An 11,143-nucleotide genomic window follows, 5' to 3' on the forward strand; every position below is an offset into this window, starting at 1 on the left:
GGGTGTAGCTCAGTAGTGGAGCGCTTGGCTGGCATAGCTGAGGCCCTGGGTTCCACCCCCAAAACTGCCAAAAATAAAATCAATGTGACATTTCTATTTTATATTCATTCAGTCACTTGTTTCATATTTTTAGCAATTATCAATTGTGCTATAATGACTCATACCTGTGCATAAGTCCAATTTGCATTTTTTTTTCTTTGACTAGATTAGCTCCATGTTTCCCCTTATATAGGGGACTTTTTGAGATTGTTTCAGTGTTGCCTAATAAATAGCTAAAAAGATATTTTCCCTTCTGGGTGGGATCAATACTTTCCTCGACTCCATATGCCCAAGCTGGCCTTCCAGCCCTGGGCCCTGTACAATGAATCCATTTCCTCTTGCTCCATTTCCTCTTGTTGGACAGTCCGGATTGGTCCCCATTTCCGTGCGGGTACACAGAAGAGCCAGGCTAAGTTGGCTTTTCAGTGACTTTACCAGAACTAGAGAAAGAGCTGAACATGTTCCCACGGTTGCCTCTTGATCCAAACCATGGAAAACTGGCTTTTTGTTTTTTCATAACTGGCACAGGCTGTGTTTGGGTCAGGAACCCAACATCAACTACAAAGACTGACCTCAACTGAGTGAACTTGAGAAAAATCTAGATAACACTGTTGGGAAATTGTTCTCTCATATGAATCGGCATTTAAAATATGTGCTAGTATTATGTACATTTTTTTATATCACTGAACCAAATATAATGGAAAATACTATAGTGGCTTTGGTAAGTCACGGGACTTTGTTGACTGGAGCACATCAGTAAAGGAATCCAGGGGTGGGGTGGGGGGTGGAATTCAGTGGTAGAGCATGTGCTTAGCGTGCCCAAGGTCCTGTATGTTCAATCCCCAATACCCCACAAACACAAATAAATATAAAGCAATCCTATTTCCATCAATTGACTTATTCATCACACTCTTATTAAGTAACAGAATCTATCTAGGCTCCCAGCAGAAGAAGAAAGGATGTGAGAGTTCACAGTTGGGGTGACAGACTTGCTCAGTTGTACATAATTTGCTAAAGTGTGAATCTAGTGGAATCTAAATGTGGAAGGCGGGGCCCCTTCACCTGCCTGTGCAGTGGAAGCTGATTGATCACTGCAGATTGTGCAAGGCAAGGTTGGGAGAGATATGGAGACAGTCCTCAATGCATTTACCCTAGAGTGTGAGAATAAAATACTGTCACAGCAACTGACAAAGTTGGGACAGCTTCCCTGGGTTGAGACTGTATAGGATTCTAGACTGCAGTGAACTGAAACCATGAGACATCAAAAGGGTTTTGGCCTTTCTTTGTTCCCTGTCATTTCGATGAGGGATTTCACTCCTTCCATTATTCCCAATCTTTCTGCTTCAAGATGGAGGTCGTGAGTCCCAGACTTGGCTTGGAATTAAGTCACTCATCAATGCAGGCAGACCACAAAGAAGTGTGCATTTCACCTATAGACCTTTCGACAGCACAATCAGGTGGTGCTTGGGTGTGGTGAAGCAGAGAGGATGTCCTAACTCCATTAATCAGTTCGCACAGGCAAGAAATTGAAAGTGCATAGTGATAGCCTGTCATAGATTAAACACACCTTATTTGGGACACTGCAGGACATATTCCTACATCGACCTGTATGTGTACCTATCTATATCTCTTTCCTATCTATCTAATGGTTGATTATCAAGCCAGCAAGCAAAATTCTGGAATGATTTTTGGTAAGGGACCTTCAAATACAACACAACTTTTCCTGTTCACTGTAGGAAGGCAAGTGATTTTTCAGAAATGGCTCAGAGTCCTTTACGTACTTTGCTTATAAATCATAGTCACAGCCCATGTGGCTATGGGAAGGTATTTCAGGGGATTTCCCAAGAGCTTTCCAAAAGGGACACGGTCATTAATAACTAAGTGCAAAAGTGATAAGGATAGGGCTCGGGATACAGCTCAGTTGGTAGAGAACTCGCCTCGTATGCGCAAGGCCCTGGGTTCAATCCCTAGCACCACACACACAAAAAAAATGTGATAAGGCATAAAAGAATGAATCAAATACCCTGCAGCACAGGGGACAGAGAGCTCATAACCAGTTGAGAAAATCTAGGAAGTAACTTCTGGGATGGATCTAAAAGGAGGCATGGGATTTCAGCAGCAGAAATGGTGGACTGAGCTGTTTCCGGAGGTTTGTACAGGTGGCCTTCATTCTTAAAGGGGAAACTAGAAAGAGGGTTGTGCCTATGCTCAGGCTGGATGACCGAGACTGGACAAGGTGGTGGCATCAAGGACCAAACTGAGAGAAGCCCAAGAAGGTTGCCACAGTTTGAAGATGGTTTTTCTTTGCTTTCTTTCTTTTCTGGTACCAGGGATGGAACCCAGGTGTGCTTAACCACTGAGCCACACACCCCCACACTTTGGATAAGTTGCTAAGGCTGGCTTTGAACTTGCAATCCTCCTGCCTCAGCCTCCCTCCTGAGCCACTGGGATTACAGGTGTGTGCCACCGTACCCAGCATGAATATGGTTTATCCCCTCCTAAACGCATGTTGAAATTTGATTCCCCATGTAAATACTGTTAAGAAGTTATGGGCCCTTCAAGAGGTGATTAGATGTTTAAGAGGGATTAGTGCCTTTCTTCCAGGACTGGGTTAATGTCCACAGAACCAGATTAGTTATTTCAAAAGCAAATTGTTACACAGTGAGGCATCCCCTTGTGTTGGTAGAGTGCTTGCCTCTTCTGCATGTGCCCACCTCCCTTTCCCACTTCTGCTCATCAAGAAGCAGCACGAAACCTTTACCAGGTGACCAGATGTGACTGCCAATCTTGAATTTCCCGGCCTCTTGAGCTGTGAGCCCAGAAGCCTCTTTTCTTTATAAATTACCTAGTCTTGGGTGTTGTGTTATAGCAATAGAAGCTAGACTAAGACAAAGATGAAGAAATGGAGAAAGAGTAGTGTATTCTGATAAGATGGCTGGAGAACTACATCCCGGAGGGGAAGTTAGCGATGAAGAGCAGCCTCTATGTAGGCCTCAGTGACCTCTGCATGGAGTGCTGCTCACGCATCTTGGCAGGAAACCCTAGGACCCTCATCAACCTGCACTCCTCTGTGAAGACGATGTGCCTCAGGAACCCTGCTGTCCCTGGCTGAACACGGATCCCTTTAGCTTCACATGTGACTCATGTTTATAGAGACATCACTGTACAGACTGTTTGGACTGTGACGCAATGACTATGTGAACCATGGAAAAAATGAGAAAGACATCCTAACTGGACGCCAGGGCGCAGTTGAGGAAATCCTGTGATGTGTCATGCGGGCAATGCTAGAAGGTCACCAGAGCACTGGGCGGGCCAGACAAGAGCCCCGGTTCTTGAAATGTCACCAGGACTCGGGAGCACAGTTTTCTACTGGGCCCAGATCAAGTTTCCAGTTCCTCAAGGATGAACCCGTGAGCCAAGCAAGAACAGGACCTCGAATGATCATCTTCCCAGAGACGTGACTTCCCGTGGGGACCTGGGTAGTTGGAGTTCCCCATCTGGCTTTGCGGGCCATTTTGGCATCAGTGGTGTCAGGGAAGCATCATTCCTGATCTCAGGGTCACCAAAACCATTTTTCCTTTCATCTTCATCCAAAAGCTTTTTTTTTTTTTTCTTTTTCTTTTTTTTCTGTTCCAGCCCATAGTCATGTGATTTCCCAGGGGAGTAAGAATTCTTGAATTACGGCTGTTTCCTTTGAGCAAAGTATACATTGCTGGGCCTGGGTCACGGTTAGGGACTTCTCTGTCAAGTGACCTGGGCTTTATTTACACCTGGGCAGCAAGATTTAGAGGGAGCTGATGTGGGGAACAAAAATATTTTGAAAAAAAAAATCACGTGTACCTCCATTATTTTTTTTTTCCTCCAGTGAGAACTTCTTTATTTTTAAATAGGTTGCACATTACATGGTAGGAAAATTCAGAAGATTTGAAAATGTTTAGGGTAAAAACTAAACTTTCATTCCTCCCCTCCCCGATCTCGCCCTGTTTCTCTTTGGGAGGTAATGACCTTGCCAGTTTCAGTTTTGTGTATATCCTAAATACTTCCATGTGTTTACTTTAAGGTCCACTCCTCTTGCAAACATCCCCCCATGACTATTACCCTCACTACTGCCTCCTCGCCTGTCACATGATGACCTTGCTCTTGGCCCCAGGAGGGCGAGATGGATGCTATCAGGCACACAAGGTCAAGGGCAGAAAACCAACACTGGGGAGTTCCTATTTGCCTGCTGCCCTTTACCCCTTTATATGTACACCTCCTTTAGGAGCTTAGCGTGCGTGGGGCCCTGGGTTCAATCCCCAGCATCCAAAACAAAAACACCCCAAAACAAAAATAAAGAACTTCAGTGTGCCAAATATTCTTATGGAAAATTTTTAAATGCAGATTCCTGGTCCCATGCCCAGAGACGCCCTGTGCTGAGGCTTTGAGTCTGCTTTTCTACAAGCGCTCCCTTCCCAAGATGATCTTCTTTTTCTTTTTCTATTCTTTCTTCCTTTTCTTTTTTCTCTTTTTCTTCTTTGGCTACCTGGGATTAAATCCAGCACGCTAAACAGTGCTACACTTGCTATATCCCCAAGCCCATCCCAAGATGATCTTGATGTATGGGGGTGGCTCCAGGATCTCACTTTGAGAAACCCCGTGTCCAACATTATTCCTGACTTTCCTGGCTCTTCTATTAGAGGTCACCACAGGTTCTCTCATTATTACTGATTTTTCAAACTCATGCCCACTGGATGGCTATTCTTCATCACTTGGGCATTTTCCCTCTCTCCTTCCGTTTTCAGCAGAGGAAGCTTCAAAATGTTGTTTGGAGACTCCCAACAAATCCATTGTCTCTGTGTTTGGTAAGATGACACCACCCTTTTCAGGGAAAGCCATTGGTTAGATATGGCCAGCCACCGTTCAAGAATCCTGTGATAGAGTTGTTTGATGTTATATTTCCATTTCCATTTCTCTCTCTCTCTCTCTCTCTCTCTCTCTCTCTCTCTCTTTTCTTTTTTCTTTCTTTCTTTTTTTTTTTTTGGTAATGGGGAATGAACACAGGGGCACTCAACCACTGAGCCACATCCCCAGTCCTATTTTGTATTTTATTTAGAGACAGGGTCTCACTGAGTTTCTAAGGGCCTTGCTAAGTTACTGAGGCTGGAGATCCTTCTGCCTCAGCCTCCCGAACCACTGGTATGACAGGTGTGCGCCACTGTGCCTGGCTCCACTTCTATTTTAATATTAAAAATATATGCACAATTTGGACTGTCTGGCTGAGCTTCTTATAAAGGAGGGCTGCCTCATGATTTTGGTTCCATTACTTCAATCTGTATTTACGGTCAAGTTGGCAACAAGTGACAATCTAAAGGGACCACATTTACCTTTGGATGGGTTGACAAGTGCATCTGACAGTAAATTGGCTTGACCTCCCATCTACCTCAGACTGGAAGGCTGAGTTCCTCCTGGAGCCAATGGAGAGAGGGCCTCAGGTTCCCACCCTGATACCTCTCTGACCTTTTCCTTGTCCTACCAGGCTTCTTCTCCAGATCTGCTCCCTTAAAGGCTTTGGGACTGGCTGTTCCCTCTGCCCAGATTCTTCTCCCAAATATCTCTATTAATAACTCCCTGTTCTCCTTTGGGGATTTGCTTAAGCCATTAAGTTTCTCAATCCTATTTAAAATGGACTCCTGCCCCCTTCATGCTCTCTAGCACTCTTACCCTCTTTACAGTTCATTTCTTTATCATGTCTGTTCCTTATTGTTCCATGTAGCTCCCTGCATTAGAATGTGTCCCATGAGAGTGGGATCTTTGTTCTGTTCATCGATGTCTCCCAAGCACCCAAAGCAATGCTTGACACACTGTAGATGCCTAATAAACTCTTGATGAATGAATGAATTCTCTAATGCCTAATTACTAACAATCACCACCTCGTGACTGCTCTTGTATTCAGTGATAAATCCGTTAATTAGTTTTATAAAAACAAAACTCCTCTTTTCAGTGATAATTTGCCATGAAAGACATTTTGCAAAGTTTTAACATGGGACTCAAATGTTTGTATTTTTGGAATGGATGGGGGAGTGTAGCTCAGTGATAGAGAGCTTTGGCCAGCATGCAGGGGCCCCTGGTTAATCCCCACCATCACACACAAAAAAATAAAAATAAATATGTGTGTTTCTCAAATGTGGAGTCCAGGAGCATGGGCTGAATGGATAAGGGTCCTGGGTTTGACACTGTCTAGCATGTTCCTGACTAAGCACTGGCCACTTGTTCCTCTCTCTCATTTTCAAGCCAGGAAAAGGCATCCTGTCACCATCTGCCATTATTGGTCATTTCTGGTGTGGTAGACATAACCACTTCTCCCTCCAAGAAGAGTCTCCTCATTTTTTTTTTTTTGGTACTGGGGATTGAACTCAGGGACACTCGACCACTGAGCCACATCCCCCGCCCTATTTTGTAATTTATTTAGAGACAGAGTTTCACTGAGTTGCTTAGAACCTCACTTTTGCTGAGGCTGGTTTTGAACCCTTGGTCCTCCTGTCTCAGGCTCCCAAGCCGCTGGAATTACACCCATGCCGGGCTCTCACTTTCTTTGGATAATTTTGGAGTAACCATTTTTCCCCCTCTTGACCTCATTTCTGTCTGTTTGACAACATTTAAATTCATTCCATTTTCCCTCGTAATAAAAGAAACACACTGGCCAGGCTTGGTGGTGCATACCTATAATCCCAGTGGCTTGGGAGGCTAAAGCAGGAGGATCTCAAGTTCAAAGCCAGCCTCAGCAAAAATTGAGGTGTTAAGCAACTCATTGAGACCCTGTCTCTTAAAAAATACAAAAATAGGGCTGGGGATGTGGCTCAGCGGTTCAGTGCTCCTGAGTTCAACAATCCCTGGTACCAAAAAAAAAAAAAACAACAACAACAACAACAAAAAACAAAAACATGTTTTTTTGTAAAATAAGATTTTTGTGAATTCTAAAGATATATGAAGAAATAGAAGCCCCACAACTTGAGGACCTTCTGTAGCTTATTTCTCTGACTATAAATGTAATAGTGGGACACAGCCATTTTAATATTTTGGTGTAGTTTATTTGGTCTTGCAGTGTCAAGGATCAAACCCAGTTACTCATGCATGACAGGCTAGCACTCTACCACTGAGCCACAACCCAAGATCCTTGGTGCAGTTCTTTCTTGTCTTTTTCCTATGTGTACCTATTGAGTTGAAATATAGGAAACTGCCCATGTTCAACCATTTTTGACCCACACATTGGCAATATTCTATGTTTCAACCTGGTAATTCACACAGTTGAGTCCATACTGTGCATATAATTTTACACTGTTTTTCCATGCTATTACAACAGCAACATTTGCCCAAGTATTTCCGGATTCTGGGCCCTTCCTGGACTTGCATTAGCTGCACAAATAATTCATGAACATTAGCATGTCGGCTGGGAGCCCCACCCTGTCAATCACTGAAGCAGTTCAAGTGGAGCCCAGACTTGCTGAGTCTTCATATAAATGACAGTCCTCACCAATTCTTCTAGGAATCTCTTCCTATAAATTTCTCCAACCAACTGCTGGTGTGCAGTGCCTGCCACCAGATCTTCTGTCCAAACGGCAGTTTCTGGGAATGTCGCTAATGACTGTTTCGTTTCTCATCTCCCCGTCCCTCCTGCATGAATCTGGTCCATTACTAGTGACGTGTACTCAGCTTGTGGCTTATTTTCCTCCCCAGTGAAATGACCCTCTTTGATTTGTTGTTGCTGTCTCTTGGTTTCTGGATTTCTGGGCTAGTCTACCAGTATGTTTAAAAGGGAAAGCCGATTAGTTTTGGGGGGTTTAACAACAGGAGCAGTGCTCCCCCTGTGACCTCTGACTTTGCCTCAGCAAATAGTATCAAGGTGGTCAGCTCTACATCTTATCAGCGAGTTCCTGAGAAGTTCATGGACCATGGTTACACTGAGTTGTGACCCTGCCCCCAAAATTATTGCCCAAGAACAGTCATCTATGTGGGTTCTGTCTGAACCAGCCTGGTTATCTAGATTCTGTTCAGCTTTGTTCCCAACTGGGCCTAATTTGCTCTAGATTTGGCTATGTTCAACTACAGACTAGGGGTCCCTCCAAAAACCCCATTTGAATAAGGTTTGAGAACTTCTGATACAAGATCAACTGTCTCTGCTGATAATAACATTATGTCTCTCCAGGTACAGCAGAGTAAAAAGGATGAACTTTAACATTTTGGCCCTAAGAATAAGAGAGTAACAGGAGACCAGAACATTTAAAGGTAATATGTAATCTATGAACACATCAAAGGATAAAGAAAATAAGGCAAAAAAAAAAAAAAATCCAAAATAAAATGCTCTGTGGCTCCTCTTATCAAAACACAGTAAGCTGCCACACATAGAGGCAGAGGGCCCTGAAACCTGACACCCTGGTTTTGAAATCAAACTAACTTGCATTCAAATCCTGACCCTGTCTGTTCCCAGCTATAAACAGGGCTGAGATTTCCCTTCATTAAAACTGAGCTGAAAAAAATGTCCACTGTGAGGATGGGAAAACTTGAAGAGAGAATACTGGCCACACTTGAACTTGATCAGAGTCATGGTTACTATTAGACTTAACAAAACAAAAAAAAATTGTAATTTGGTCTTATGTTTTTATTATTGCAAAAACAACATTACAGCATGAATCAACTCTGTTATCTAAGCTCTTTGCTTAGATAAACTTGAAAAAAATAACCCTACTACAAAAAAAAAAAAAAATCAGACTTGACACTTTTCTCTATTTCTTTCTGAACTTGGTGATGGGGCTACGTCATCTTTACCCACTTGCCTCTCAGCTTCTTCACTTATCACATTCCCGAAGTCTTCCTGGCACGGCATGTTCTCAGTGTAAAAGTTATTATTTCAACCAATATACCCTAACCTGATAGTCATGCCTCTATTGTTGAGCACTTATTTCCAGTTTGGGAAATATCCTTTCATTTGGTTCCTGTTATGGTGATTTGAAATGCGTGATTAAGAAAAAAATAGGTCTTTTCATTTAGGTATACGGATATTTCTAGCTCGAATTTGAGAACACTGCTTATGGTAAGCAATGTTAAAAGAAAATAAAGATGGTTTCAGTCTAGTGGATTGCAAATTGGGATAACTCCAGGAACTCCCATGTCCCTTCACCTCGGGTTTTCGCATCTCGACCGCTGTCAACTTGGTCTGAGGATGAAGAATAACTGAGAATGAGATTTGGGGAGCGGGGGTCTGTAGCAAAGTTCACAGCTGAGTGCTAAACCATGTGCAAGGCCCTAGGTTCAATCCCCAGCACCAAAAGAAAACAAAAACTTTTAAAGTGGACCAAATTCGTGTTAATTCAATTCCTCACACTCCACCCATATGAAAGCGTGGGAATCCGTATTACTTGAACACAGAGAGGGAAAGGTGCTCGCCTCAGATCCACAGCAGCTAGAGATGGAGAGAGTACAATGCCTTCTGCTAACTCGGAATTGTTTTCCCACTGCACTTTGGGGGGCGGGGGGAACTTCCCCAGCCGCTCCCGGGAGAAGGCGGAAGGGCGAGCCACCAAAGGCCAGGTGGAGCTCTGTGGGGCGTCGCTGGCCCTCCAGAGGGCTCCTCCTTCCCGGAGCTCAGCCCCGCCCGGCTCCGAGCATGCCCAGTGCGCTCCCCGCCGGTCCGAGCAGTATTGGGCAGGCGCTGCGGCTCCAGGTTTTGCCGGCGACCCGGCCCGACCGGGGCGGGGCGCCTGCAGAGCTGCCCTAGGGACTCCCGCTCCATCGGAATTCCCCCGACGCGACGCCCGGGCGGCGCCCGCATCAGTGGCGCTACCGCGGGACGTGTGCCACGGTGACAAGGACTAAAGTGAGGTATCTGGCATTGCCGGGGTCTCCGCACGGCTCTGGGACAGATGGCTCCCTGGACCTCGGGTAATCGGATCGGGACCCGAGGGTCCCAGGCTTCTCTCCATCCTTCAGTTCACGCACTCATCCAACACGTGTTCATACTCTGTGCCAAGCGCAGCTGAAGGGCCAGGGTCACTGCAGCGGACAGGCAGAGCTACAGCCCCAGAACTGACGTTCCGGAGGGGCCACCCCTGAAGAAGTGAGCAAATCGGGAAAAGCCAAAGTTGGCTCTCTCGCTGTTCCTTCCGCAGTCTTGCGCTTTTTTGCACCGGTTGGTTCCTCTCCCAGGAATGCTCTTCCCGTTCGTCTGCGGGGCTGAAATGGCACCTCTCAGTGTCACCCGATCCGGCCACCCGATTAGACTACTCCATCAGCTCAAGGGCCTGAACTGACCGCTTCAATGAAAATTGCACCAACTCCACCCGCAAGCCTTCTCACCTGGCACTTTTCCCATTAAAGAACTTCTCACCTTTCCTGTGCTACTTCGTTTGCTAATTTGCTGTTGATCTGTTGTCGGGTCTCTCTTCCTGCAACCCCTACCCATGGGGTAGGGTTTTGTCTGTTTGTTAACTGCACGTGAAAAAACGGGAGCAGGAACTCAGCAGTATTGGTTGAGTGGATAGTGACAAATGCTTTGAAGAAAATTAAGAAGTCGAGGGCCAATTTAGAAAGGTGGTCAGGGAAGGCCTCTCCAATGAGGGGATATATGTACAAGGAGGAGGCGCCAGACACGTGAAAAGCTGGGCAAAGGCGTCCTACAGAGGGACAGACGTGCAATGTCCTGAGGCTGCTCAAGCCCTGAGTGTCCGATGAACAGAAAGGTGCTCCTGGAGCTGGAGGAAGGCAGGGTGAGAGGAGGCTTAAGAGTCAAGTAGCAACACGGATCAGGTAGGGGGCCCCACAAACCATGGATGGAAAGGTTTCACCCGGGAAGCTTTCTACAGCAGCCGGACTAGCATGGCACTGAGAGCCAACAGGACCCCATTTCAGCAGCTGACCCGCCGTGTAAGACCCCTCTCCCCCTCGTTTTAAAGAGTTTTTGGGCGCCAACTGTTTGCCATTTCTCGGCATGAAATCATGGTGAGGCCCCAGCACATAGTAGGTGTTCAATAAATGCGTAAGAAACGAACGCCTGCGTGCGGGAGCCAGGGAACCGGGGCCGGTCCTGAGCTCCGCGGTGGTGCCAGGTGGTCCTGGAAGCCGCGCAGGAGCG

The 11,143-nt window shown here is 45.6% G+C and overlaps 1 long non-coding RNA gene across 1 annotated transcript in view; it reads left to right on the forward strand.

The window, feature by feature from the left end:
• Window positions 1–9,698: 9,698 nt before the first annotated feature.
• LOC107147715 overlaps window positions 9,699–11,143 on the forward strand; it is a 36,675-nt gene continuing 35,230 nt past the window's right edge. Inside the window, exon 1 of the long non-coding RNA XR_001504191.2 lies at window positions 9,699–10,818. This is a non-coding gene — a long non-coding RNA (uncharacterized LOC107147715). The remainder of the gene's footprint in view (window positions 10,819–11,143) is intronic.

Source organism: Marmota marmota, unplaced genomic scaffold, assembly GCF_001458135.2.
Source record: "Marmota marmota marmota unplaced genomic scaffold, marMar, whole genome shotgun sequence".
NCBI lineage: Eukaryota > Metazoa > Chordata > Mammalia > Rodentia > Sciuridae > Marmota > Marmota marmota.